Here is a 23665-nt window from a genome sequence, read left to right as displayed (position 1 = left end):
TGGTGTCAATCCCGGTTGGACAGCGGTGGCCTCCAAGGCTCAGAGGAGGGAGGGCCAGAACCTGGTGGCCAAGGGCCTCTTCTCGCTGCCGCCCCTCCTTCCTGTGCTCAATCAACCCTGGCCAAGAGTTTGGCACCCCACGAACATGCTCTCTCTTTTCAGCTGTGGCGCTTTTCTTTCCACCGTTTGGGGATCCCCCCAGATCCACGGGAATGAAGCACCTGCCAGAGGACACGAGGATGCTGGAGTTCGCATGGCGGAGTCTCTCCAGGTCATGGGGGCAAGTGTGGCGCTGATGGCTTGGGGCCTAGTCTGCAACTCAGCTCCCAGGAAGTCACTCCAACTCTTTTCATTCCTTTGGAAGAAGGGGCGTGGGGGGGGGGGGGGGGATCAGAGTTGGAGGGAATGTTTCTTATGCGTTTGGAATTGGACTTCCAAGCCGCTGAGAGACAGAGAGAGTGAGAAGGAGGGGGGGAGGGGGAGGGATGGCCCCTGGCCCTAGAATGGGGGGGGGGGGGCCTTTCTACCTTAAATTCCCTCTCTGGGGACTTGCGCCCAAGAGGAAAAGGCGCAAAAGCTTCCCCCAATTGTGTGTCCTCCTGGATCTCTTTCAGCCTTGTGTCGAGACCAACTTATGTGGGCAACGCGCATGTTGGAGGGGGGAGAGAAGTGGGGGCGTGCTTTGTTCTCAGTCGTTTTGGATTTTAGGGTCTGGATGTGGGGGTGACGATGCTCAGAAAGGACATTGGGACTGGAATTGCTCTTTCAGTGTGTGTGTCATTTCTTGGCATCCCAATTGCTCCCCCCCTCAGGTCACAGGAGCAACATTGACTTTGTCGAGAGAGTTCCAACTGGCCCCACTGGTGATTGTGATTGGGAATCACCGCCATGAGCATTTGGGGACAAGTACCGAGGAGTTTCCACCAACTCTTGGGGGTTTTGTGTATTCCATTCCCTCTTTTGGCCATTCTTGTCCACAGTCCCCCAGTTTCCTTGGGTCGAGCTCTCCGTCCTCAGTTCCCTCCACTCTTGGAAGCAGCGTGCAGCAAGATTGGGGTTTCCCCGCCAGGCTCGGTGCTGCAAAGGAAGGGACGGCCAGCAGGGGGAGGGGAGAGCCGTCGAGTTTTGAAATTTGGTTGGGAAGCTGCCCCATGCAAAAAGGTCATCCCGTTCCATTGCGGTGTCTCTCTTTCTCTTCGGGAGGAAGGGGCCCAAGCTGCCCGGCATGGGCCCGCTCCGTCCCAATCACTCCGGTCGGTCGTGGGGGCTTTGCGTCCTCTTGGCCTCTGGGATCCGACGAGCAGGTGCTGCTGTCGCATCAGGAGAGCTGTATCTTCAAACACTGCCGGCCTCCCTCGGTCACTCTTTCCCCTCATGTTTGCAGCCTTGCTGATGGAGTCGCGGGCGAGTCCTTCCTCGTGGAATGCCTTGGGATCATTGGAGCTGCTCAGGTTCCCTTTGTGGAGGGGGGGCGGGAAGATGACCTTTAGGACTCCGCCCTTTCCTCTCCACCCAAACGGCTACCTTACTATTACGGGCTCTGGTTATATCCCGGCTAGACTACTGTGTCAGCCTTCTCTCTGACCTCCCTTCCTCCTCTCTCGCCCCGCTCCGGTCTATTCTTCACTCCGCTGCCCGGCTCATCTTCCCGCAGAAACGATCTGGGCATGTCACTCCCCTTCTTAAACAACTCCAGTGGTTGCCTATCGACCTCCGCTCCAAACAAAAACTCCTCACTCTAGGCTTCGAGGCTCTCCATCACCTTGCCCCTTCCTACCTCTCCTCCCTTCTCTCTTTCTACCTCCCACCCCGCACGCTCCGCTCCTCTGCCGCCCACCTCCTCGCCGTCCCTCGGTCTCGCCTATCCCGCCGTCGACCCCCGGGTCACGTCCTCCCGCGGTCCCGGAACGCCCTCCCTCCTCACCTCCGCCAAACTGATTCTCTTTCCCTCTTCAAAACCTTACTTAAAAATCACCTCCTCCAAGAGGCCTTCCCAGACTGAGCTCCTCTTCCCCCTCTACTCCCTCTGCCATCCCCCCTTTACCTCTCCGCAGCTAAAGCCTCATTTTCCCCTTTTCCCTCTGCTCCTCCACCTCTCCCTTCCCATCCCCACAGCACTGTACCCGTCTGCTCAACTGTATATATTTTCATTACTCTATTTATTTTGTTAATGAATTGTACATCGCCTTGATTCTATTTAGTTGCCATTGTTTTTACGAGATGTTCTTCCCCTCGACGCTGTTTAGTGCCATTGTTCTCGTCTGTCCGTCTCCCCCGATTAGACTGTAAGCCCGTCAAACGGCAGGGACTGTCTCTATCTGTTGCCGACTTGTTCATCCCAAGCACTCTGCACATAGTAGGCGCTCGATAAATAAATACTCTTGAATGAATGCAGAGATGGATTGTGGAATTCTTTGCACTCCGGTAAGCAGCGGGCAAGCCCTCGAGCCTCACAAGAAGGCTAATTTGTTGGCCAAGCAGCCTAATAAGCTTGCCCTCCCCCCCCCCCCCCCCCCTCCACCACAACAAATCAACAGAGAGAAAGGGACCCCAAACCGCCAGGAACTCCCAAGGTCAATAAAACCTCGGCCGGTGTGTCGGTAGAGGTTTAAAGTTGTTGGCCCTCAGCCCCAAGAGACCACACATATTGGCAGCCAAACAGCAAGTTGGGTCCTCCCGAGTCTATCTCTCCCGTCTCCAGCGCCTCTCCCCCCAAGAAGGCACCAACTGCCGCCACTCCCCGCAGCCATCAACACCTTTCCTGGCTGCAAGCCCCCAAACCTCCACAACCCCCCAAGCCCCCCCACCCTCCATTTTGCTCTCCCTCCAGCCACACCAATGGCCGCAATTGAGGTGCCGCATCCCTGAGGTGAAATGTCCAAAGAGCCCGGGGGCGCTCCCAAGCTCTGCTGGCCTCAGAGAAAGAAACAACAGCTTCCTCCAATGCCCCCATCGCCAAAGACCAAAAGGCCTCGTCTTGGGACCCAGCCACCCAGGCAGGCCCCCCAAACCTTTCCCCCCAATGCTGGGGGAGTGGAAGCGGGAAGGGGGGAGCTGCTGGGGCTTCTCAACAACATCTGTCCCACCCCCCCCCCCCATTCCACCCCGACCCACCTCTGTTGCCGATCCCAAAGAGGCCTCCAGAAAAAGAGATCCCTCTCACCCAAGACTGAAATGGGGAGGGGCTCCCCCAGCTGGCCCCATCAGCCTGTTGACAAAAATGCTCCAACGCAGACAGATAGACAAAGTCATCCGCCTGGCAGGCAAGCCAAGTCCGGAGATTTTCCAGGGACGACAACGACAACAACAACGACAGACCTCGAGAGTGGGAGGAGCCACAAAACTCCGATGTCCAATTGGAAAAGTCTCCCTCACGGGTATCGAATCCTCGAAAGAACTCGGGACCCCACCGGCACCCCCCCCCCCCCCACCAAAACCAGTCCCAGATGCCCCAAGGAAGAGCCAACAAGATTCTACAGAAAAAAGTTCCAACACCTGATGCAACTTTTCGGTGTGTTCTTGCCCTCCTCCGGAAAAGGCCCTCTCAACAAACAACCCTGGGAATACAATTTTTCTCGGGGAAGGGGGACAGAGAGCCCATTCGGCATGGAAACAAACCTGACCGACTTCGCAGGGAAACCGTAAATGTCCTCCGGCCCCGTTTTCCGAGGTCACTTTGCTTGCTCGTTGTTGGAAGATGCTGCAAGCTTTCTCCGCACGTGAGGCCTCTTTGGGAGTCCGTCGAACAAGAGGCAAAACGGCCCAGTGGCAAAAAACAGCACACACCCAAAAAAAAACCTCCATTCCAGAGGGGAAACCTCAGAGCCGAGGAAGTCTCTCCGGGCATTTTTCCTGCAAACTCCTGGGAAAAAGGAGCCGCCTAACCACCCCAGAGAAAAAAAAAGAGGACTGCCCGCCCCAATCCCCTCAAGGAGGAGCCACACCCAACAAACACCTGACCCCAGAGGAAGCGGCACACTCGGAAAACTAAGCTGCGGTGGTGGGGGGGGGGGGGGGGGGGGTTTTGACACAACCCGTCATCTCCCTATCGCGGCACTCACCCCCACTGACTGTCCGATCCAGAAGCAGGGGGGCTTGCCCCCCCCCCCCCCCCAAAACAGACAGCCAAATCCAGACACGGCAAAATGCACCCTGCAGGACGGACATCGGCCACATCCCGTCGTCGCGGCCCATCACCTGCCCGACAGAGTCAAGAACCGGGGAGGAAAGGGGAGGAGGGGGGGAGGGGGAGGAGTCAGCGAGACAGACAAGCCCCCCTCCACTTGGCCTTCCCAACACTAAATGCAAAAAGCCCCCCCGGGTGCCAACAGCTGAACTCACCGACACCGAGGGGCCGAGAACAAACATGCCCTCCTTTCCTTCTCACCTGCCACAAAAGGTGCCGACGGCTCGACCGCTCCAAAAACCCGGCAGGCGGGAGGGACGCGGTTCGCCGACGAGGACCGCGAAGCGGACGGAGAGGATGCCCCCCGCCCGCCCCACGGACCCCAAAAGACACGACGTGCCCCGAACGAGCCAGCTCTTCCCAACCCGACACGGCTCCTCTCGACCTCGACCCGCGGGCTGCGGCCGGGCCGGACCGGAGGATGCCCGAGGGACCCGGCGACATCACCCGGTGGGGAGAAAAGGGGCCACGCCCCGCGAACCCGTGCCCGCTTTCCCCCTCCCCGCCATGACCTCGATTTGCCACGCTCCACGGGCTCCAAAGATTCTCGCTTCCAAAGAGACACGGCCCGGCGGCGGAGGGAGCGAGCCTGCCGGGCACAGCGTCCCCGAGCCCGCCTCCTCCAGGCCCCGCCTCGCCTCTTCTCCCGCATACGATCCTCACCTGGGCCCCTCTCCCACTTCGACGCCTTCCAGCTCCGCCTGTCGGTCCATCCGGCTTCTAAACCTCATCTGCGAATAAATCCCAGGCTTCGGGATTCACTCCGAGGAAGGGGCCAAAAGCACCCTGGGAAGAACGAGGCACGAAATCCAAACCACCCCCCCTGCTCCCCAGAAGCGGCGACTGTCAGACCCAGAAGCGGAGACACGACGAGTTAAGAGGGGACCGAGGAATTGGAAGTGAGATAGGAGCGGGTTGGCACCCGGACGTGGGCGATGGCCGAGAACTCTGAGGAGGAAGGGGCGGGGTGAACTTCGTTTGGAGACACGGCAAACCTTCGGGGCCGACAGAGCCTTGGGGCCCACCGCCCGTGTTTCATGCCCAGGGCCCAAAGCCGCCACTGAGCCCCGCCGCCAAGTGCCTCGGGGATGAAGAGGGAGCCGGAAACACTTTGTACCCGCCTCGCATTCCAAGTCCAGAAGAGAGGGTGAGATCGACGAGCATCGGAAGAAAAAGGGAATCACAGCGGAAGGAGGGGGAACACCGTCGAACGCCTTCCCGCCTGCGGAGAGACGGTCCGGGGGATCCGAGGAGACGGCTTCCCCCGCCCACGACCCTGCTCGAGGTGACGGCGGCAGTGGAGGAGGTCCGACGGGGCTCCTGAGGACCGGAGAGCGAACACGGGACCGTGGGCAGACACGGCCATTTCGCGCCAGGACCCGTGCCCTCCCCTGGCCCCGACACCCCCGACGGCGGTGCCAAACCCCGCACGACACTCCCGCGTGCCGGCATCACCTTTGCCTCCTCCCCCGGCACCTCCACCCCCACCCGGCCGAGGAAGACCGAGCTCACCACAAGAGGGCTCCCGGGCAACGCCCCCCCAAGCAGGGATGGGGGAAAAGCCTTCCCGGACCCCCCCCCCCCAGGATGCTAGCTGCCCGGCTCCGCTTCCCTCTCACATCTCGGGTAGAGAGCGAGAGACATCCAGAGAAGAATGGGCTCAAGACACACCTCCCCCGCGCCCCCCCCACTCTCTCACTCCCCCCGGGCACACCGCCCACAACCGGGACGGGAGGGTCCCTTCGGAACGACTCGCGGATGTGTGGGACGGCTCCGACCTTTCGCTTTAGCCCACCCGACCCTCTCGGGCGGCCATCGCCCCTGACCCGCCCACACCACCACGGCCGTGAGAGCCCTGGAACCTCACGATCCCGACACCAAGAACCGACCTCAGACACCTTGCGGGTCACCCGGTCCGTTTCCACCACCGCTTGCCCCTTTCCGGCTCTCCGGTCGGGACGCGGGATCCGCCCTCCAACTTCGGCACGACCCTCGCTCGACCCTCGCTCGCCGCCGACGGGCCTCGGCCGGAGAAATCTGCCGCAACCCGTTTCTCCGAACCCCGTCGCCTCGCCTGTGACCTTCCCCGGCCCGCTCTCTCTCGCTCTCCCCTCCTAGAAGCGCCTCCCTCCGCTCCTCCCCGGCAGCAACCGTCACCCACGCAAAGGTCCCTCCGGGACGGGCCGGAGAGGGACGGACCGATTCTGGAGACGGGACCGTGAGGACCCGGGAACGGAAAGACCCGTGAACACACTGGAAAACCTTCTCCGGCGCCCCAGGCACGTCGACCGCCGGACACCGGCCGGCCCAGAGCCCCCGTCTCCAGGAGCACCTTCTGCTGCGTCCACCGTCCTCTCCCCTCCCTCGCTGCTCTGTCCCAACCCATCGTCTCACTCTAAACACCCCCAAGCTCACGCGCACAGGGGGCGGGGGGGGCGGGGGAGACGGACGCCCCCTGCCCCCCGCATTCCCTTGGAGATACAGCCACGCACATTCCTGCCAAACTCCATAACGAGGCGACTCGGACACGTCACCCACATTCCAGAATGGCACGAGCCTCAGCTGCGGGCCTCCGATCTACCGTCGACAAATAAAATCCCAGCTCTTCTAGATCTCCCTCGGGTCGTCCCACCCCCGACCGGGCCGGCGCTGAGGCCGTGTCGCCTGTAGGAAGACCGTGTCCGCCTTCGGTGAACGCCCATCGTCGAAACACAACGGAGACGGAACCGAGCTCCCCGAACCGAGCGAAGGAACGCGGCAGAGGAGACAGGCGACGGAGCAGAAAAAACATGGAGAAAGGAATTCAGGCCCCACAACAAACAGGCTTCTCACATCGTGTCTACACCTTCGCGATCCCACGCTTGCCTTCCCGACCGTCTGAAGGCAGGGGATACGAAAACCGACCCAACCCTACTTGCGGTAAACTGATCTCAGACGGTCGGACGGGTCCGGCAGACCTGGGAACGGTGCAGACGGGGGTGGGGTCGACGTCGGAGGTCTGGGAACGGGGAACGTCCAGGGCCTTCCGGAAACCCCCGGGCCCTTCGTTAAGAGCGACTCCGGGTCGTCATTACTCCCGAGAGGGCGCGACCCCTTTCTCGGGGAAGCGCCCGGCGGTCGCGTCGCTCACGAGCGGGGAGGCGCGAAAGGCACGGCCGGAAGCGGGGAAGGGGAGTCGACGACGGAAGGGGAAGGCGACAGGCGAGGCGGGGGTGAGGGACGGGTCCCACGGGTGCCCGACGGGGGAGATGGCGAAGGTCCATTCCTCCTCACCCGCCGGGAGACGGGGCCGAGGCGGCCCTGAGGCCCGGGTTCCCCCGCGACGGCGCTCCGGGGCCTCACGGCGACGGTGCCGAACATCCGACGGGGCTCCCGGGGCCGAGATGCGAGGCGGAGGCGACGTCGGAGATTCCACGTCGCTGGAGGACATCCGCCTCCGCTCCGCCCGGGATCCACCTCTCGTTCGAATAAACGTCGCCAGACGACGACGGCCATCCCCGACTTCACCGCTCCTCTCTCCTCGGGATCGACACGGACCCGACCCACCGACGGCCCGAACCCAAAGGCCGTGACGGCCGAGCCGGATGCCGGGCGCGGCGGGGTGTGGGAAGGTCGGCGACCGCCGGGCCTTCGGCCGCCCCGCCGGGTGTCGGGAGGGCGCTTCGAGAGCGGCTAGAGAACTCCGCGGAAAAATGGAGGGAGGATGGACAGAGACACACGCTCTCCCCTATTTGGAAGGGGTTGTTTACCGGGAAGCGGGACGGGGGTGTCCGGATGAAGAGTCCCTTCCGCGGGAGCTCAGGGGAGGCAACGACTGAACGGACTACCCGCCTCTTGCACCGGACCCTCTCTGTCACACAAACCCTCTTCTCTGCCCACCCCCCCGCCCACGCTCCAAGCATCAAGCCTCTATGACTATTTATTCCGGACTCCATAAACTAACCCACGCTTCTGTCTACAGCAACTGCATTTTCAAGTCCTAATGCCTGCCTTTTTTCCTCTCCAGCCTCACTGCACCACACTCTCACCCCTGACAGCCCTCTCACACTCATGTCTCCATCATTTGGGTTCTGAGAAGAGAAGAAAGGAAACCAGGACCTTTCCAGCTTCTGCCTTCACAAAGCACCTCCCTCCACCCCAGAAGCGACTGTCAGCCACAGAACAGTCCCTTCGTGGGAGACCGAGGATGGACAGAGTGACTCTGGAGACAGGACTGTGAGCACCCAGAGATCAGACCCCTCTATAGAATTAAGGGCCCCGGGTCTTCTCAGACCCACAGTCAAGCCAAACAGAACCAGTTCCCTGCCCAGAGCCCCAGCTCCCATTTCCAGAAGCACCTTCTGTGGCCACAGTGGCCTCCTCTTCCTCACTGCTCTCTACCCCAATTCCAATAAAAGCCCAACCCCTGTCTCTCTCTCTCTCACACAAACACACGCACAACCCCCCCCCCAAAAAAAAAAAAACAAAAAAAACACAAAACCACCAAGAACTTCCCTTTGAGGTGGCAATAGAGCTCAAAACTCCATCTCGCCAGTAGGGTGGATCTGAGACTGGATCCGATGGTCCACAACAGCACAGGTGCAGTCCTTGAGGCCAGGAAATGTTTTGGGCACCTGCTGTAGAGCAAATAATAATAAGTCAATGTCTCTTCTTGGTCCTAATAATAATTGCACAATTATTAGCTATTTTGGTAGGTAGGCGCTTACTAAGGGCACCGACCACTGATCGAAGCAATTCCTACCCCGACTTTCACACGGCCAGACGTGGACATATTTAGAACTCCGGCAAGTGTGAGGGTTGAGAGGATTGAGGATGAAGTAGATTCAGTGAATCCACTGTGGGGATAGGGCAATTTCAGTGGCTTCAAGTGTCACTGGACTCTGATGATAGTGTTTATCGAGCTATTCGGTATGAAGCACTGGATTAAGCAATGGCACCTCAGTGACAAAGACGGAGTAGGAATACCTGTGGATAGAAAGCAGGAGTTAAGTCTAGACTAGGCTAAAGGCGATAAGCATGGAAGTTCATTACAGAGGGGAGAGTGAAAAAAGTTAAATTTTTCCTCACCTAGGAGAGTGGAGAGGGTCCTAGGGCCCAGAATCCCTTCAAACAACAACAACACTCTGAAACACGAGGACATCGGTGGAGAAGATCCGATGGTGCTCCTGTGGGGCGGAAAAGAATATGAAATCAATGCAGTCTCGAGTCGGGGAGACATTTCTGCACCTCCTCCCCCGCAAAATCTACTTGCTTGACAAAATGCCTAAGACCATGGCTACAGGCACCTTGGCATCTCCACTCTTCCCTCCTCTGCCCCTGGATCGCCTTACCCCCCAGTTCAGGGAAGGCCTGGATGCCAAGGCAAAGCGGTCTCCAAGGCAACTGGTGATGGAACAGGGGGGGTCAGAAGGCCTGCAGGAGCCAGGACTATCTGCTTTATACTCCCTATCAAGACCTGCTAGGCAGTTAGACAACTCCAGAGAAGAATGGGGAGAGGACACACACACCCTCCATCTGAACAGTGACATCCCACTCCCCTGGGAGCAACACCTCACAGATACGGGTAGGTGTCTTCTGGGGAAGCCATGGATGGGCCAAGGAGGTTCCAGTGAGATGCCTCATCACTAGGCTCTGACCCCCTCTTTCACTGGACCCCTCATTCCATCCCCCAAGCATCAGGTTATTAGGGCTGGCATTCCTAAGGCCCAGAGATACCTCATCCTTCTGCAGATGGCCAAGTCGGTCACTCATACAAGCCCTGCATTTTCAGCTCTCCAGCCTTTAAGCAACTTACTCACTGCACCCCATTCTCTCTCCACCAACATCTAGCTCACACCAAGGTCCCCATACTTCGGTTGCTCAAAGACAGTGAAGTAGACCCACTTCCCTGCTTCTTTCTTCACAGAACACCTTCCCCCTCTCTTCCATGGAAGTGACTGTCAGCCACAGAAGAGTCCCTTCGTGGGAGACCGAGGATGGACAGAGTGACTCTGGAGACAGGACTGTGAGCACCCAGAGATCAGACCCCTCTATAGAATTAAGGGCCCCGGGTCTCCTCAGACCCACAGTCCAGTCAAACAGAACCAGTTCCCTGCCCAGAGCCCCAGCTCCCATTTCCAAAAACACCTTCTATAGCCACAGTGGCCTCCTCTTCCTCACTGCTCTCTCCCCCAGCCCCATTAACCTTAACCCCTTTTACATACACACACACACACACAAAAAAACCTTCCCTTTGAGGTGACAGTACAACAGTACAGCCTACAGTTCCCTCTCAGTGGCAGGACAGGTCTGAGGTTTAATCCGATTATCCAGAATGGCACACCTATGGTTCTTGCGGCCAAAAAAAAAAAACAAAAAAATTCCATTCGACACCTGCTGTAGACACTGGAAATATCTTCCCTTGGTCATCCCACACCATCCTGTGCACTACCTCACATTGACCCAATAGGGCTACGAGAAGGCCAGCACTACCCTCCTCCTCCTGCCTATCCTCCTTATCAAAACCCGGGGAAGAAGCTAGAATTCCTGACTCCAAATACCCCATACTTGTGATCATCGCAAGGTCCATTTCTAGGACGAGGCCCGCGTTTTCATCTCCCCAGCTTCTACGCACCTTACGTGCAGCACCTCATTCTCTGTCTCACCACAGACAGACATCGATCTCAGGTCCCCATAATTCAGTCTCTCTAAAGACGATCAAGGACACCTTCACTGGCCCCTCTCCTCACCAAAACCGCTTCCCTCCCCAGAAGTGACCGCCAGACACGGAAGAGTCCCTTCGTCGGAGATCGAGGACGTCCGGGGTGGCTCTGGAGACGGGACTGTGAGCACGGAGGTCAGACCCCTCTATAGAATTAGAGGGCCCCGGGTCTTCTCGGACCCACCGTCGAGTCAAACAGAACCAGTTCCCTGCACGGAGCCCCGGCCCCCAATTCCAGAAGCTGCTTCTGTGTCCGGTGGCCTCCTCTGCCTCACTGCTCTCCCCCCAACCCGGTTATCCCTAATCCCTTTCATTCTCTCTCTCACACACACAAAATTAAAAAATAAATACACCTTCCCTTGGAGGGAGCAGTAAAGCCCACACCTATATCTCAAAGGCAGAGCAGATCTGAGATTTAACGGGATGGTCCAAAACAGCAGAGGGATGGTCCTCGGGCTGGGAAAGAGACTCCACATCCACTGGAAAGAGAATTCTAACTAGTCAATATCGACCCTCAATCATCCCACCCCAACCTGTCCTCTGCCCGAAGGTAAGGCTTTGGAACTTGAAGGAAGACAATGGAAACCTGGAGTGGATGGCCTTTTTTGGGAAAGACAGGGAAAGGGGTAAGACTACGGAACTGTGGGCAAGTTAGAGACTAGTGGAGAAGGTATTAATGTGGCACAGAAGGAAAGCGTGCAGAGGGTCATTGGGAAGGGAAGTAGACTAGATGCAAAGGAAGCATGGGGAATCCAAAGCTTGAAGAGACTCATAGTCAGGCAACTGTGACATACTAGGAAACCATGAATAATGGGGTGTAAGCTGTGAGGAAGATTTGGGGACAGGGAAAATGGTCAGTGCCTTCAGGGATCAGACTCTGGGGTAGGAGTGAGAGTATTTATTGAATACTTCCCAAAGATTCATTGTATACTTCCCATACTAAGCACTGAAAGTAACACCTCAGAGGCAAGTAGGCAATAAAGAAACCTAGGGATTTCTAGCCAGAGGGAAATCTGGAACACAGAGTGAAGGCAATTGGCAAGGAAGTCAATGGGAGGGAAAACCATTATTGTTCAAGTGAGGGAGAGCAAACTGGAATTCCTTCTCACCTGCCAGAAGATGCTTCAGATGGTCCCAGGGTCCGATTCACACCGGCTTTCCTCTTTGCCACAAAAGCTGGAAGGTCCAAGCGCTGTGGGTGCTTCTGGAGGCTCAGAAGGAAATGGGAAGAAATGCAAAGTCGGTTTCTCTAAAACGACACATTCCTCCACCTCTGGCCCCCCAGATCGACCAACTGTTGAAGACGCACGAGACGACCCCTTCGGACACCTGGCATTCCCCATTCTTCTCTCCCCCACCCCTAGGCTAGCTAAGGCCTCCACCCAGATAACAAGATAACAAGAGGTCTCTAGGGTAAGCGATCCATAAAACGGGGTTGAGGGGAACAAACCTGCAATACCTACAACCATTTCTCCTTTCTAGATTCCCTATCCCAACTCAGGGAGGAGGATATAGAGCGCTAGACAAAAAGGGGGTGGACACACACACACAAAACACTGAGGAATCACTCTCCTGGGAGCATCCCCTGACAGATATGGAAAAAGGTTCCTTGGTGGCTGCTACAGAGGTGCAAAGCAAGTCCACTGACAGAGCTGTTCACTATGATCTACCCTACTGTTGCACTGGACCCCTCTCTCCCCCCCCCCCCCCCCGAAAAAAAAAAAAAAAAGGTCTCACACCTGCAGGGCTGATAAGCTCAACTCCAAAGATCAACAATGAAAGGTCAACAGTACTCATGCCTGCATTTTCAGCTCTCCAGCCTCTAGGCAACTCATTCACTTTACATCCAAATTGTCTTACACTGAACCTCCCCCTAATTCAGTTGCTCTGAAGACAATCCCATAGACAATGACCTTCCCTGACTCTCTCCTAAAGCACCTCCCTCCTCTTCTCCCCAGAAACGACTGCCAGACACAAAAGAGTCCCTTCGTGGGAGACCGAGGATGGACAGAGTGACTCCGGAGACGGGACTGTGAGCACCCAGAGATCAGACCCCTCTATAGAATTAAGGGCCCCGGGTCTTCTCAGACCCACAGTCAAGCCAAACAGAACCAGTTCCCTGCCCAGAGCCCCAGCTCCCATTTCCAGAAGCACCTTCTGTGGCCACAGTGGCCTCCTCTTCCTCACTGCTCTCTCCCCCCAACACAAACATATTTCATTCACACACACAAAGGGGGAGGGGAAAAAAAAACAAAAACAAAAAAAGACCTTCCCTTTGAGGTAGCAGGACTGTCCGTGACTCCTTCTCACTGACAGCGCAGCTCCCAAATTTAACCCCAAGCTCCTAACGGCACAGGAAGGGGGTGTGAGGCCGAGAAGTATTGGACATCTGCTGAAGACACAAAAAGTCATAGTGAGTTAAAGTCTCCCTTTGGTCATCCTCCCTCAACTGCCCAGCATTGCAGCTCTATCACCTGGAGGAAAATGTACAACTTGGGTGAAGGGTCATTTAAAAAAAAAAAAAATTAATAAAAGACCTCCGGGAACTGTGAGCACGTTAAGAACATTGAGGAAGGACTTCATTCATCACAGGAGTGGTTCAAGATAATCCAGAAAGAAAGTGGGTGAGAACACCTAGGATGTATGAAGCAAGGGGTTGCGGTGGCGGGGGATGGAGGAGAAGTTAAGTTATAAAAATCTGGCAAGTGTGACACATCTAAGGACAATGAAAAATGTGGAGTTTGTGAGGAAGGTTTGGGAACTGGGCAGATCCAATGGCTTCGCTATCACCTGAATTTTGGTTAGTAATCATGCCTTTTAGTACTTCCCTGGTGCAGAATCCCGTATTAAGCACCCGGAGCTCCTCGGCGATAAGGAGGGACTTGTGAAAATGATGGATGTAAGGGAGGAGTTAAGTCTACAACAGAGGGTTTAGGCCACAGCCACGGGACTCAGTGCGGGAGAGGAACCATTACCGCTGAGCAGGGGACACAGCAAGAGTTGAATTCCTTCTCACCTATGGTGCAAGAAGGTGGAAGGGGTCCTAGGGCCCAGATTCCCCCACAGCAGCACTCTGTGGCCTGTCAGCAAACATGGAGAGGATCTGATCGTGCTCCTGGGGGCTGAAAGAGTACAAAGTGCCAACAATTCAGTTTCTCTGAAAGGACACAATCCCTCCACTCCCCCCATTTCCATCCAATCATTCAAACAAAATTAGAAGACAACCACAGACAGCCTGACCTTTCCACTCTTCTCTCCTCTCAATCGACATATGGCCGTGCCAAAGAGAATGAAAAACTACAAAACACCCCAAGCCCCCCTGGCAAAAAACCAAAAAAAACCAAACCAAAACTAAATTGGACTTGGAGCCAAAGGACAGGACATCTTCAGGACAACTGCTGACCAAACTAGGGTGTGGGAAAGCCTCCATTACCTGGGACTTCATTTGCCTTCTATGCTCCCTACCAACTCTCACCTAGGTGGCTAAAGGACTCCACAGAAGAAGGCTGTTAAGATGGACACACCCACACTCCATCTTGACACTGACTTCCCACACCACTGGAAACAACCCCTTATAAATATGGAAAAGTCGCTTCTCTGGAAGCGACAGGTTTGCAAAATAGTTCCGATGAGAGGACGGTTTATTGCTGCTCTACTCTTTCACTGGACCCCTCTCTCTCCCACAGAGATGCTTATCCCCACCGGCCCGGCAAGTGTCAGGCCTGTTTCGCTACTATTCCTGACTCCAAAAGGTAACCCACGCTTCTGTCTACAGCAACTGCATTTTCTAGTCCTAATGCCTGCCTTTTGTCCTCTCCAGCCTCACTGCACTGCACTCTCACCACCGACAGCCCTCTCACAATCATGTCTCCATCATTTGGGTTCTCAGAAAAGAAAGGAAACCGGGACCTTTCCAGCTTCCGTCTTCACAGAGCACCTCCCTCGATCCCTAATGCGACTGCCAGACACAGAAGGGTCCCTTCGTGGGAGACCGAGGATGGACAGAGTGACTCTGGAGACGGGACTGTGAGCACCCAGAGGTCAGACCCCTCTATAGAATTAAGGGCCCCGGGTCTCCTCAGACCCACAGTCCAGTCCAACAGAACCAGTTCCCTGCACAGAGCCCCAGCTCCCATTTCCAGAAGCACCTTCTGTAGCCACAGTGGCCTCCTCTTCCTCACTGCTCTCTCTCCCAGCCCCGTTAACCTTAACCCCTTTTACATATTTAGACACAAAAAAATACCCCCCAAAACACAACCATCCCTTTGAGGTGACAGCACAGCCTACAGCTTCCTCTCAATGGCAGGACTGGTCTGAGGTTTGACCCGATGATCCGGAATGGCACACGTAAGATTCTGGAGCCCAAGAAAGACACATTGGACACCTGCTGTAGACACAGTAAACATCTGCCCTTGGTCATCCCACACCATCCTGTGCACTGCCTCACATTGAACATTTAGAACTCAAGCTGGTGTTTCCTAAGAACGCCTAGGATCATGGAGAGTCGGTGAGGACGTTTAGGGGACGGGGCCGGTCCAGGGGCTCCTGAACCCTTTGGTCGTACTATTAGTATTTTAAAAGACACTGCTTAAGTGCAAAGCCCTGTATTCAGCACTGGCCCCTCATTTAAGACACCAGCGAAAACTGTGGATTTCAAACCAGGAGTTCCACCTAGCAAAGTCAACGGTAAAGGCATTAGACATGGGAGTCTATGTTGGTGGGGAACTGCTTTATCTGAGCAGGGGAGAGAACAGAGTTGAATTCCTTCTCACCTGTTGAGATCTTCATAACGGTCCAGAGGCCCCCATTCCCTCACAACAGGGCTCGGTGGCATCAGGGCAGACGTGGAGGAGATCCCATAGTGCTCCTGAGGGCTGAAGGAATCGGAGGAAATACAAACATACGATGTCTCATTTAGAGAAACGGCATTCCTCCACTCTGCCCCACCTCAAATTGACCCATTTGGCAAAATGCACAAAAAAAAAAGGACAGTCACTGACACCCTGGATTCTCCATTCATCTCCACAGACCCGGGCCAGGGAAGGCCTGGACGCAAAGGGACGAGACGTCTCCGGGGCAAGGGGTGACCCAATAGGGCTACGAGAAGGCCAGCAGTACCCGGCTCCTGCCTATCCTCCTTATCAAAACCCAGGGAAGAAGCTAAAATTCCTGACTCCAAATACCCCATACTTGTGATCATCGCAATGTCCATTTCTAGGACGAGGCCCGCGTTTTCATCTCCCCAGCTTCTACGCACCTTACGTGCAGCACCTCATTCTCTGTCTCACCACAGACATCGATCTCAAGTCCCCATAATTCAGTCTCTCTAAAGACGATCAAGGACACCTTCACTGGCCCCTCTCCTCACCAAACCGCTTCCCTCCCCAGAAGTGACCGCCAGACACGGAAGAGTCCCTTCGTCGGAGACCGAGGACGTCCAGGGTGGCTCTGGAGACGGGACTGTGAGCACCCAGAGGTTAGACCCCTCTATAGAATTAAGGGCCCCGGGTCTTCTCAGACCCACAGTCGAGTCAAACAGAACCAGTTCCCTGCACAGAGCCCCAGCCCCCAATTCCAGAAGCTGCTTCTGTGTCCAGTGGCCTCCTCTTCCTCACTGCTCTCTCTCCCAACCCAGTCACCCCTAATCCCTTTCATTCTCTCTCACACACACAAAATAAAATAAAAAAATAAATGCACCTTCCCTTGGAGGGAGCAGTACAGCCCGCAGCTACATCTCAATGGCAGGGCAGATCTGAGATTTAACGGGATGGTCCAGAACAGCAGAGGGATTGTCCTCGGGGCTGGAAAGACACCTGGTTGACATCCACTGTAAAGAGAATTCTAAACTAGTCAGCATCGACCCTCAATCATCCCACCCCCACCTGTCCTCTGCCCAAAGTTAAGGCTTTGGAACTTGAAGGAAGACAATGGAAACCTGGAGCGGTTGGCCTTTTTTGGGAAAGGGAGGGAAAGGGGTAAGACTAGGGAATTGTGGGCATGTAAGAGACTATTGGAGAAGTTTTTATCGTGGCACAGAAGGAAAGCGTGCAGAGGGTCATTGAGAAGGGAAGTAGAGTGGATGCGAAGGAAGCATGGGGAATCCAAAGCTTGAAGAGACAGAGTCAGGCAAATGTGACATACTAGGAAACCATGAAGGTCGGTATGGAATCTGTGAGGAAGATTTGGGGACAGGGAAAAAGTTCAGTGCCTTCAGGGATCAGACTCTGGGGTAGGAGTGAGATTATTTATTGAATACTTCCAAAGGATTCATTGTATACTTCCCATACTAAGCATATTGAGAGTAACACCTCAGTGGCAAGTAGGCAATAAGGAAACCTAGGGATTTCTAGCCAGAGGAAAATCTGGAACACAGAGTGAAGGCAGTTGGCAAGCAAGTCGATAAGGGAGGGAAACCCTTATTGTTCAAGTGAGGAAGAGCAAAGCGGAATTCCTTCTCACCTGCCAGGAGATGTTTCAGATGGTCCCAGGGCCCGATTCACACCGACTTTCCTCTTTGCCACAAAAGCTGGAAGGTCCAAGCCCGGGGGTTACTTCTGGAGGCTCAGAAGGAAATGGGAAGAAATGCAAAGTCAGTTTCTCTAAAACGACACATTCCTCCACCTCTGGCCCCCCATATCGACCAACTGTTGAAGACGCACGAGATGACCCCTTCAGGCACCTGGCATTCCCCATTCTTCTCTCCCCCACCCCTAGGCTTCCTAAGGCCTCCACCCAGTTAACAAGAGGTCTCTAGGGTAAGTGCTCCATAAAAAAAACGGGGCTGAGGGGAACAAACCTGCAATACCTACAACTATTTGTCCTTTCTAGATTCCCTACCCCAACTCAGGGAGGAGGATATAGGGCGCTAGACAAAAAGGGGGTGGACACACACACACACACACACACACATACACTCAACACTGAAGAATCACTCTGCTATGAGCATCCCCTTACAGAAATGGAAAAAAAGGTTCCTTGGTGGCTGCTACAGAGGTGCAAAGCAAGTCCACTGACAGAGCTGTTCACTATGCTCTACCCTACTGCTGCACTGGACCCCTCTCTCCCAAAAGAAAGTCTCACACTTGCAGGGCTGATAACCTTGTCTCCAAAGATGAACAATAAAACCTCAACAGTACTCATGCCTGCATTTTCAGCTCTCCAGCCTCTAGGCAACTCATTCACTTTACATCCAAATTGTCTTACACTGAACCTCCCCCTAATTCAGTTGCTCTAAAGACAATCCTAAAGACAGTGACCTTCCCTGCCTCTCTCCTCCCCAGAAGCGACTGCCAGACACAGAAGCGTCCCTTCGTGAGAGACCGAGGATGGACAGAGTGACTCCGGAGACGGGACTGTGAGCACCCAGAGATCAGACCCCTCTATAGAATTAAGGGCCCCGGGTCTTCTCAGACCCACAGTCAAGCCAAACAGAACCAGTTCCCTGCCCAGAGCCCCAGCTCCCATTTCCAGAAGCACCTTCTGTGGCCACAGTGGCCTCCTCTTCCTCACTGCTCTCTCCCCCAACACAAACACCTTTCATACACACACACACACACACACACACAAAGGGGGAGGGGAAAACAACCAAAACAAACACCTTCCCTTTGAGGTAGCAGGACAGTCCGTGGCTCCATCTCAATGACAGGGCAGCTCTCAAATTTAACCCCAAGGTCCCAACGGCACACGAAGGGGGTGTGAGGCCAAGGAGTATTGGACATCTGCTGTAGACAGTTATAGCGAGTTAAAGCCTCCCTTTGGTCATCCCCCCTCAACTGCCCAGCATTGCACCTCTATCACTCGGAGGAAAATGTACAACTTGAGTGAAGGGTCATTTTTTAAAAAAATGAATAATAAAAGACATCCGGGAACTCTGAGCGTGTTAAGAACATTGAGGAAGGAATATCATTCACCACAGGAGTGGTTGAAGATAATCCAGAAAGAAAGTGGATGAGAACACTTAGAAGATGTGAACCTAGGGGCTGCGGTGGGGAGGGGGCGCGGTGGTGGAGTGGAAGTTAGTTTATAAAAAAAAAATCAGGCAAGTGTGACACGGCTAAGGACGATAAAAAACGTAGAGTTTTTGAGGAAGGTTTGGGAACTGGGCAGATCCAATGGCTTCGCTATCACCTGAATTTTGGTTACTAATCATGCCTTTTAGTACTTCCCAGGTGCAGAATCCCATATGAAGCACCCGGAGCTCCTCGGTGATAAGGAGGGACTTGTGAAAATGATGGATGTCAGGGAGGAATTAAGTCTACAACAGAGTGTGAAGGGCACAGCCATGGGACTCATTGAGGGAGAGGAACCATTATTGCTGAGCAGGGGAGACAGCAAAACTTGAATTCCTTCTCACCTGTAGTTCAAGATGGTGGAGGGGGTCCTAGGGCCCAGATTCCCCCACAGCAGCACTCTGTGGCTTGTCAGCAAAAGTGCAGAGGATCTGACAGTGCTCCTGGGGGCTGAAAAAGAAAAAAAAGAGGAGGAAGTGCAAAAAATTCAGTTTCTCTGAGACATTCCCTCCACTGATTCCATCCAATGATTCAAAAAAATTTAGAAGACAACCACAGACACCCTGACTTTTCCACTCTTCTCCTCTAGATCGATATATGCCTAGGCCAAAAAAAGAATGAAAAACTACCAAAAAAAAAAAAAAAAAAAAAAAAAGACCAAACAAAACGAAATAGGACCTGGACCCAGACGACAGGACATCTTCAGGACCACTGCTGACCAATCAGGGGTGTGGTCCCCTAGGTCTCCCAACTCAGGGAGGAGAATATAGGGCGCTACAGAAGGGGGTGCACACACACACACAGTCCCAACACAATCACTTCCCTGGGAAGTGCCATTGCAGATATGGAAAAAGGTTCCTTGGTGGCTGCTACAGAGGTGCAAAGCAAGTCCACTGACAGACCTGTTCACTATGCTCTACCCTACTGCTGCACCGGACCCCTCGCTCCCAGAAGCAAGTCTCACACCTGCTGGGCTGAGAGTCTCGACTCCAAAGATCGCCCATTAGGACAATAGTACTCATGCCTGCATTTTCAGCTCTCCAGCCTCTAGGCCACTCATTCACTTTACATCCAACATGTGTCACACTACATCTCCCCTTAATTCAATTGCTCTGAAGACAATCCCAAAGACAGTAACCTTCCCTGCCTCTCTTCTAAAGCACCTCCCTCCTCTCCTCCCCAGAAGCGACAGCCAGACACGGAAGCGTCCCTTCGTGGGAGACCGAGGATGGACAGAGTGACTCTGGAGACGGGACTGTGAGCACCCAGAGATCAGACCCCTCTATAGAATTAAGGGCCCCGGGTCTTCTCGGACCCACAGTCAAGCCAAACAGAACCGGTTCCCTGCCCAGAGCCCCAGCTCCCATTTCCAGAAGCACCTTCTGTGGCCACAGTGGCCTCCTCTTCCTCACTGCTCTCTCCACCCAACCTCTCGCCATTCCCACACACACTCTAAGGGAGAGGGGAAAAGCAAAACACCTTCCCTTTGAGGTAGCAGGACAGTCCGTGACTCCATCTCAGTGACAGGGCAGCTCTCAAATTCAAGCCCCAAGGTCCCAACGGCACAGGAATGGGCTGGGAGGCCAGGAAGCATTGGACATCTGCTGTAGAAACAGAGTCATAGACAGTTAAAGTCTCCCTTTGGTCATCCCCCCTCCACCGCCCAGGCATTGCAGCTCTATCACTTGTAGGAAAATGGACAACTTGGGTGAAGGGCTATTTTAAAAAAAAAAAAAAAAAAAAAAAAAAAATAATACTGAAGACATCCGGGTACTGAAGACATCCGGAACTGTGAGCACCTTAAGAACATTGAGGAAGGACTTCAAGCATTACAGGAGTGGTTGAAGATAATCCAGAAAGAAAGTGTGTGACAACACTTAGAATGTGTGAAGCTAGGGGCTGCGGCGGGGAGGGGGCGCGGTGGTGGAGTGGAAGTTAGCTGTGTCACACTTGCCTGATTTTTATAAAACTAAGGACAATGAAAAATGTGGAATGTGTGAGGAACGTTTGGGAACTGGACAGATCCAATGGCCTCAGGTATCACCTGAGTTTGGGTGAGTAATCATGCCTTTTAGTACTTCCCAGGAGCAGAACCCCATATTAAGCACCTGGAGCTCCCCGGGGACAAGGAGGCAGTTGTGAAAATGCTGGATGTAAGGGAGGAGTTAAGTCTAAAACAGAGGGGGAAGGCCACAGCCATGGGACTCAGTGAGGGAGAGGAACCATTACGGCAGAACAGGGGAGACAGCAAAAGTTGAAGTCCTTCTCACCTATGGGGCAAGATGGTGGAGGCGGTCCGACGGCCCAGGTTCCCCCCCGGCAGCACTCTGTGGCCGGTCAGCAAGAGTGGAGAGGAGCCGATAGTGCTCCTGGAGCTGAAAGAGGAGGAAGTGCCAACAATTCAGTTTCTCTGAAAGGACACATTCCCTCCACTCCCCCCATTTCTGTCCAATGGTTCAAAAAAAAAAAAAAAAAAAATTTAGGACAACCACAGACACCCTGACTTTTCCACTCTTCTCTCCTCTAGATCGACACATGTCTACAGCAACTGCATTTTCTAGTCCTAATGCCTGGGTTTCTCCTCTCCATCCTCACTGCACTGCATTCTCACCACCGACAGCCCTCTCACACTCATGTCTCCATCATTTGGTTTCTCAAAAAAGAAAGGAAACCAGGACCTTTCCAGCTTCCGTCTTCACAGAGCACCTCCCTCGATCCCTAATGCGACTGTCAGCCACAGAAGCGTCCCTTCGTGGGAGACCGAGGATGGACAGAGTGACTCTGGAGACGGGACTGTGAGCACCCAGAGCTCAGACCCCTCTATAGAATTAAGGGCCCCGGGTCTCCTCAGACCCACAGTCCAGTCAAACAGAACCAGTTCCCTGCACAGAGCCCCAGCTCCCAGGTCCAGAAGCACCTTCTATAGCCACAGTGGCCTCCTCTTCCTCACTGCTCTCTCCCCCAGCCCCATTAACCTTATCCCCTTTTACATACACACACACAAAAAAAAAAACAAAAAAACAAAACCTTCCCTTTGAGGTGACAGTACAACGGTACAGCCTACAGCTCCCTCTCAATGGCAGGACAGGTCAGGTTTAATCCGATGATCCAAAATGGCACACCTATGGTTCTTGAGGCCAAAAACAAAAAATAAAAAAATTGGACACCTGCTGTAGAGACAGTAAACGTCTTCCCTTCGTCATCCCACCCCATCTGTGCACTGTCTCGCACTGAATATTTGAAACTCTGGCAGGTATGACAAAAGCGTCTAGGATCGCGGAGAGTAGGTGAATAAATTTGGGGGACAGGGCCGGTCCAGGGGCTTTGGGGGGCGGAGGGGGGAGGGTCACTGAACTCTTTGGTAGTAGTCACAGTATTTCTAACACTGCTTAGAATGCCAAGCCCTGGATTAAGTACGGGCACCTCGTTTAAGACAGTGGAAAAAACTGTGGGTCTCAAGGCGAGAGTGCAATCTTGCATAGAGACTAAAGGCAATAGGCACGGGAGCCCATGCTGGAGGGGAACTGCTGTTTCCGAGCAAGGGAGAGAGCAAACTTCAATTCCTTCTCACCTGTTTTAGTCTTCAAGCGGTTCAAGACCCACATTCCCTCCCAACAGGGTTTCGCGGCATCAGGGCAGACACGGAGAAGATCCGATGGTGCTGCTGAGGACTGAAAGAGTGAGTGAAAGGAAATGCAAACCATGTCACATTTAGAGAAACTGCATTTCTCCACCACCCCCAAATCAACCCGTTTAGCTAAATGCCTATCAAAAAGAGGACAGTCACTGACAACCCTGGCTTCTCCACTCATCTCCGCACACCCAGGCCAGGGAAGGCCCGGACACAGAGCGACAAGAGGTCTCCGAGGCAACGGGTGACCAAGCAGGACCAAGGTACTGCTTTCTCTACTCCCTATGGAAACGCAGGGGAGAAGCTAGAATTCCTGACTTCCAAATACCCCACATTATCACAGTGTCCATTTCTAGGACCTCCTCAGTCTCTCTGCAGCTTCTTCACAGCACCTCAATCTGTCTCTCACCCAGACTTTGATCTCAAGTCCCCATAATTCAGTTTCTCAAAAGAGGATCAAGGAAACTGTCACCTTCCCTGCCTCTCTTCTCACAAGCGACTGTCTGACACAGAAGAGTCCCTTCGTGGGAGACCTAGGGGTCTACAGAGTGACTCTGGAGACGGGACTGTGAGCACCCAGAGGTCAGACCCCTCTATAGAATTAAGGGCCCCGGGTCTCCTCGGACCCACAGTCCAGTCCAACAGAACCAGTTCCCTGCACAGAGCCCCAGCTCCCATGTCCAGAAGCACCTTCTGTAGCAACAGTGGCCACCTCTTCCTCACTGCTCTCTCCCCCAGTCCCGTTAACCTTAACCCCTTTTACATATTTGTACACCAAAAAAAAAAAAAAAACCACCCCAAAACACAACCTTCCCTTTGAGGTGACAGCACAGCCTACAGCTCCCTCTCAATGGCAGGACTGGTCTGAGATTTGATCCGATGATCCGGAATGGCACACGTAAGATTCTTGAGCCCAAGAAATACACTTTGGACACCTGCTGTAGAGACAGTAAACATCTGCCCTTGGTCATCCCAAAAAACATCCTGTGCACTGCCTCACATTGAACATTTGGAACTCAAGCTGGTATCACCTAAGAACTCCTAGGATCATGGAGAGTCGGTGAGGAAATCTGGTGGACGGGGCCGGTCCAGGGGCTACTGAACCCTTTGGTCGTACTATTAGTATTTTAAAAAACACT

At 54.2% G+C, this 23665-nt stretch overlaps 1 long non-coding RNA gene across 1 annotated transcript; it reads right to left on the bottom strand.

The window, feature by feature from the left end:
• Positions 1-13908: 13908 nt before the first annotated feature.
• LOC114813866 lies at positions 13909-18252 on the bottom strand. Its single transcript, XR_003761628.1, has 4 exons — positions 17346-18252; positions 16584-16713; positions 15659-15760; positions 13909-14008 (listed from the first exon to the last, which is right to left on the bottom strand). It is a non-coding gene; the product is annotated as an uncharacterized LOC114813866 (long non-coding RNA).
• Positions 18253-23665: the final 5413 nt, after the last annotated feature.

The sequence above is a fragment of the Ornithorhynchus anatinus genome, chromosome 8 (assembly GCF_004115215.2).
Source record: "Ornithorhynchus anatinus isolate Pmale09 chromosome 8, mOrnAna1.pri.v4, whole genome shotgun sequence".
Classification (NCBI taxonomy): domain Eukaryota; kingdom Metazoa; phylum Chordata; class Mammalia; order Monotremata; family Ornithorhynchidae; genus Ornithorhynchus; species Ornithorhynchus anatinus.
The sequence above is the reverse complement of the archived record's forward strand: the minus strand, read 5'-3'. Positions and strand labels throughout refer to the sequence as shown.